The sequence below is a fragment of the Kogia breviceps genome, chromosome 3 (assembly GCF_026419965.1).
Source record: "Kogia breviceps isolate mKogBre1 chromosome 3, mKogBre1 haplotype 1, whole genome shotgun sequence".
In the NCBI taxonomy this organism is placed as follows: domain Eukaryota; kingdom Metazoa; phylum Chordata; class Mammalia; order Artiodactyla; family Physeteridae; genus Kogia; species Kogia breviceps.
Genome location: NC_081312.1, coordinates 141464183 through 141470437, shown reverse-complemented (window position 1 = coordinate 141470437; position 6255 = coordinate 141464183).

Below are 6255 nucleotides of genomic sequence, written 5' to 3'. Positions count from 1 at the left end.
AGCGGCCATGGCCCATGGGCCCAGCCGCTCCACGGCATGTTGGATCCTCCCGGACCGGGGCACGAACCTGTGTCCCCTGCATCGGCAGGCGGACTCCCAACCACTGCGCCACCAGGGAAGCCCTATGAAAATTTTTAATTGAAGCAAGTGGCCAACTAAAACACCACTAAGAAACAGAAAGTGCCAGATGTTGTGGCTTTGGTTTCCTGGTCTGAAACTTCTCACTTCCAGTTCTGATCTCAGGAACTTGAGCACCTAAGCTAGACTACCAGCCAGAAAGCTTCCAATCAGGGACATAAAAAAACTTGCACTTTGGAGGTCCTGACTTACAGACCGCTTGGCCATTTTAATAAATGTGCTCCCACCAGTCCATTGACTGCCTCAGGATTTATCTCCATTTCCTTCTCTTTTCTCTCACCTTGGCATGTTCACTTGAAAAGCCAACATCTCCATAGGTGTATAATTAAAAGAAAATATTAGGAGCAATTCTCTGGAAGCAGTTAAAAACCTGGAGGAAAGGGATATTTTCTAGAAAAATGTAAGTGATTTAAGTTGATCTCTATTACTAAACATTATAGAATTGTACACTTAAAAATGCACATTACTGGGGCTTCCCTGGTGGCGCAGTGGTTGAGAATCCGCCTGCTGATGCAGGGGTCACGGGTTCGTGCCCCGGTCCGGGAAGATCCCACATGCCGCGGAGCGGCTGGGCCCGTGAGCCATGGCCGCTGAGCCTGTGCGTCCGGAGCCTGTGCTCCGCAACGGGAGAGGCCACGACAGTGAGAGGCCCGCGTACCACAAAAAAAAAAAAAAAAAAAAAAAAGCACATTACTAAAAGTAATTGAATTTTGTGACATGTAAATTATGCTTCAATAAAGCTATTTTTTTAATTTGTGAAAGAAATTACAAAACAGGACAAAACTTGAACAGACCAGTTATCATAGAAGACATAAAAATGATTGCAGATCTGTCAGTTTTAAAAGAACCAGAACTAAAGAGTTTTCACAGCTGAGTTCTATCTCATTTTGAAGGAATAGATAATTCCTTTATAATTTGAAATAACTCAGACCATAATAGAACGCTGGAAAGTGCCCTAATTCATTTTATGATTCCAACACAACTTTAATTCCCAAACCTGATAAAAATGGTATAAAAATAGGAAACTATAGCCCGATCTCACTTAGGAATTTAAATGCAAAAATTTAAATCAAGTACAGGCCAAGAGAAATTGGCAGTGTATCGAAACAGTGCTCTATGACCAAACAGGGTTTACTCCAGAAATGCAAGGATAATTTAGAATTAGGAAGTCTTTCAACGTATAATAAGTCATGACATCAACAAATTAAAGAAAAGTAATATGATCATATCACTGGATACTAAAAAGGCTTTTGTTCTTCTCTGAAATAGTTGCACTCCTCAGATGTGGGTGATTTAGGCCCATGAACTCATCCCCTGGGCATCAGTTACTGTATCAGGTGATACCAAACTGGGAAAGTCCAAAAGTCCCATCACAGATTAGACCACTTCAGGAGGTGGGAAATTGGTTTTTCCTCACTTTTCAGGAAAAACTTCTCCAACATTGTTGTGAATGGGTGTGGCCTGTAACTGAAGAAAACTCTAGTTTGAGGATTAAGCTGTCATAAAGAGAAGGACAAACCAGAGAGAAGTGCAGGAAAACTGACTCAGTGTCTAGATGTCCTCACAAATCCACCTGTAGCTTTTTGCCCAACCCCTCAGCCTTTCTAGATCTCAGTCTGCTTGTCTGGGAAAGAAGGAGCTGTTCAGATGCCTTGGTCAGGTTCCCATCTGCTCCAGAGTTGTATGTTTCATCTGCTTGACTAACTTCTTTGAAAGATACATGGGACAGCCTTAAATGCACATCAGCACAGGTGGAATACTGAGCTTTAATATGAAGACTGAAATTCTTCCCTGACATTTCGATTATGTCTCATGGTTGGTTTTTTTCTTCCATTAGAAGTCACCTCTTGGCTTATGATGGAGATTAATGGTAAAGAACATTCAATAGGCAAAGTTTTGTTTTACACACAATTTTTTTTTTTTTTTTTTTCGGTACGCGGGCCTCTCACTGCCGTGGCCTCTCCCTTGTGGAGCACAGGCTCCGGACGCGCAGGCTCAGCGGCCATGGCTCACGGGCTCAGCCTCCGCGGCATGTGGGATCTTCCCAGACCGGGGCACGAACCCGTGTCCCCTGCATCGGCAGGCGGATTCTCAACCACTGCGCCACCAGGGAAGCCCTACACACAATTTTAAAGCAATCCACCTAATAGGAGCACTTACCAAAGAAGAGAACAGATGTTACATGTTTTTAAAAACTATGTTGCAGGCTCAAATATGAATCGAAAATCCTGGGTTTTAAATTAAACACATTTCTCAACTGATGGAGCTGAACTTTAATTGCTGATGTGCACTGTGAGGTTCCAAAAAGGTGGTATCCTATGCCCCAAACACGATTAACCTCAGCTTGCTTAACATCTCCCCCGCCTTCCTTCTCTCCCTCCTTCCTTCCTAGCAGACTCTCAAAGGACTAGTATTTTTGAGAACAACTTTGGAGAATACTGAATGTACAAAGTGGAAACTTATGCCAAAATGAGAAATAAAAACAAAATCAGTCTTGATCTAGAGTCAGCTGGATGTTGTGTTTGCCTTTTGGAGGCTGTTTAAGGTCTTAAAAACGGAATCAAAACAAAGCATTTTTTTTCTCATGGTGATGGGAGAAGTCCTATTTTCCAAAGGCAGCTGTGTTCCTTTCACCTCAGGAGGTTAAGTCTGAGATGAGAGATAGGCATGGACAGGTCAGAAAAACAAAGGCTGCAGCCACTGTGATGGATTTGTTCACCATGTCTGGGTAAGAGTAGCTAGCACTGGCGAGATCAAGTCATCACTGCCCTCCAGTCATGTCAGACTCCACTCCATAAAGCAGTGGGGCAGCCGGCCATGTGACCGCCTAAAGGTTAAGCACATACTATTGACCTCATGGAGAAACGAGTTCTCACATCATTAAATACGGCATGTTCTCCGCTTTGCCTGATCACACCAAAAAGTGCCCTGGGAGCATTATTCAAGGCTTAGATGTTTCACCTACAACTGTGTGACACAAAATCAATATCTTTCCCCTGCCTTTGTTTGCTTGGATTATGTTTAACTACTAAATGGCTTTTTAAGACACCAATCAGATTTAACATCTTGCATTTTACATAGGCAGTTGTGTGAACAAGAAAACTACAAATATCTCTGTTTTCTTTCCCTGTGGGTTGTCAGGGCAAGAAACATGAAAGAGCTTATTTGGAGTATGCTTCTATGTTGATATACAGATATACAATTTCTAATCTTGATAACAGAAATGTTTTTCCCTTGACCTAAAAGGCTTTCTTGACAATGGTGCTTTTAGAGAACACTGAAAGAATCGATTATTCAATAAATAGCGTTGACTGGCTATCCATTTGTGGGAAAATATTAAATCCCAAATTAAACATATATAAAAAAATTTCCAGATGGATTTTTTTTCTCAAACACAAAAAGTAGAGGCATTTGACAAATACCAGAGGAAAAAAAATCTAATAAAGTCATAAAGGAAAGGATTGATATATGTGACTATGTAAAATTTCTGAATGGCCAAAAATAATTCAAATAAACTTAATCTTACATACTCTTTGTTTTAATACTCTGTGACAGAAACTAAGCTAAGTCTCCACATATATTGACTCCTTTCTTCCCAATAGTACTATAAGATAGATAATTGTATTAGTCAGGGTTCTCCAGAGAAACTAAACCAACAGGGTGTGGGGGGAGGGGGCATATGTGTGGACAATTAAGGGATTTCTTGTAAGGAACTGGCTCAAGTCATTATGCAGGCTAAGAAGTCCCAAGATCCGCAGATGGCAAGCTAAAGACCCAGGAGGACTGATGGGTAGTCTGAGTCCTAGTCCAAAGGTCTGAGAACCAGGAGAGCCAATGGTGGAAGTTCCAGTCTCAAGGCCAACATTGCAAGATCTAAGAAAAGCTGATGTTTCAGTCAAAGCCTGAAGGCCAGGAAAAAGCCAATGTCTCAGCTCATCAACCAGGTGGGAAAGTTCCCTCTTACTCACCCTTTTTGTTCCATTCAAGTCTTCAATCAATTGGATGAGGCCCACCTACATTAGGGAGGACAATCTGCTTTACTCGGTCTACCCATACAAATGTTAATCTCGTCCAAAAACACTCTCACAAACACACCCAGAATAATATTTGACCAAATGCCTGAGCTCTGTGGCCAGTCAAGTTGACACATAAAACTAACCATCACATGACCCTTTTTGAATTATGGTTTGCTCAGGGTATATGCCCAGTAGTGGGATTGCTGGGTTGTATGGCAGTTCTATTTGTAGTTTTTTAAGGAACCTCCATACTGTTCTCCATAGTGGCTGTATCAATTTACTCCACCAACGGTGCAAGAAGGTTCCCTCTTCTCCACACCCTCTCCACTATTTATTGTTTCTAGATTTTTTGAGGATGACCATTCTGACTGGTGTGAGGTGATACCTCATTGTAGTTTTGATTTGCATTTCTCTAATGATTAGTGATGTTGAGCATCCTTTCATGTGTTTGTTGGCAATCTGTATATCTTCTTTGGAGAAATGTCTATTTAGGTCTTCCGCCCATTTTTGGATTGGGTTGTTTGTTTTTCTGTTATTGAGCTGTATGAGCTGCTTGTAAATTTTGGAGATTAATCCTTTGTCAGTTGCTTCATTTGCAAATATTTTCTCCCATTCTGAGGGTTGTCTTTTGGTCTTGTTTATGGTATCCTTTGCTGTGCAGAAGCTTTTAAGTTTCATTAGGTTCCATTTGTTTATTTTTGTTTTTATTTCCATTTCTCTAGGAGGTGGGTCAAAAAGGATCCTGCTGAGATTTATGTCATAGAGTGTTCTGCCTATGTTTTCCTCTAAGAGTTTGATAGTTTCTGGCCTTACATTTATATCTTTAATCCCTTTTGAGCTTATTTTTGTGTATGGTGTTAGGTAGTGTTCTAATCTCATACTTTTACATGTACCTGTCCAGTTTTCCCAGCACCACTTATTGAAGAGGCTGTCTTTTCTCCACTGTATATCCTTCCCTCCTTTATCAAAGATAAGGTGTGTGGGTTTATCTCTGGGCTTTCTATCCTGTTCCATTGATCTATATTTCTGTTTTTGTGCCAGTAGTACCATACTGTCTTGATTACTGTAACTTTCCAATATGTTCATTGCAGCTCTATTTACAATAGCCAGGAGATGGAAGCAATGTAAGTATTCATCAACAGATGAATGGATAAAGAAGATGTGGCACATATATACAATGGAATATTACTCAGCCATAAAAAGAAATGAAATTGAGTTATTCGTAGTGAGGTGGATGGACTTAGAGTCTGTCATACAGAGTGAAGTAAGTCAGAAAGACAAAAACAAATACCATATGCTAACACATATATATGGAATCTAAGAAAAAAAAAAAGGTCATGAAGAACCTAGGGGCAAGATGTGAATAAAGACACAGACCTACTAGAGAATGGACTTGAGGATATGGGGAGGGGGAAGGGTAAGCTGTGACAAAGTGAGAGAGTGGCATGGACATATATACACTACCAAACGTAAAACAGATAGCTAGTGGGAAGCAGCCGCATAGCATAGGGAGATCAGCTCAGTGGTTTGTGACCACCTAGAGGGGTGGGATAGGGAGGGTGGGAGGGAGGGAGATGCAAGAAGGAAGAGATATGGGAACATATGTATATGTATAACTGATTCACTTTGTTATAAAGCAGAAACTAACACACCATTGTAAAGCAATTATACTCCAATAAAGATGTTAAAAAAAAAAACAAAAAACTAACCATCACACTGATATTGTCCCTTTTTAGCACGTGAGGAAACGAAGGCTTAAATTGTTTCACCAGAATCACACAGTTAGCATGGTAACCGGCTCTATCTGATAGCAGAAGGGAACTGATAAACTGAAGGAAATACTGCAAAATATAAGACCAAAAAAAAATACTAATAGCAATAACAAGGTCTTTTACCAGTTAATAATAATGATGAGTGCTCCTATATCAGAGTTAGCAAAAAAACAAAATGAAACATACAGAAAAAACAGACAATGACAGAGGAAAAGACTACTAATAAAAATAGATATGCTCAACCTCATTAATGATAAATGCAAATCAAAACAATGATACTTCAATACAGTTATCTTATCTGATACCTGATATCATATTATATTTGAAGA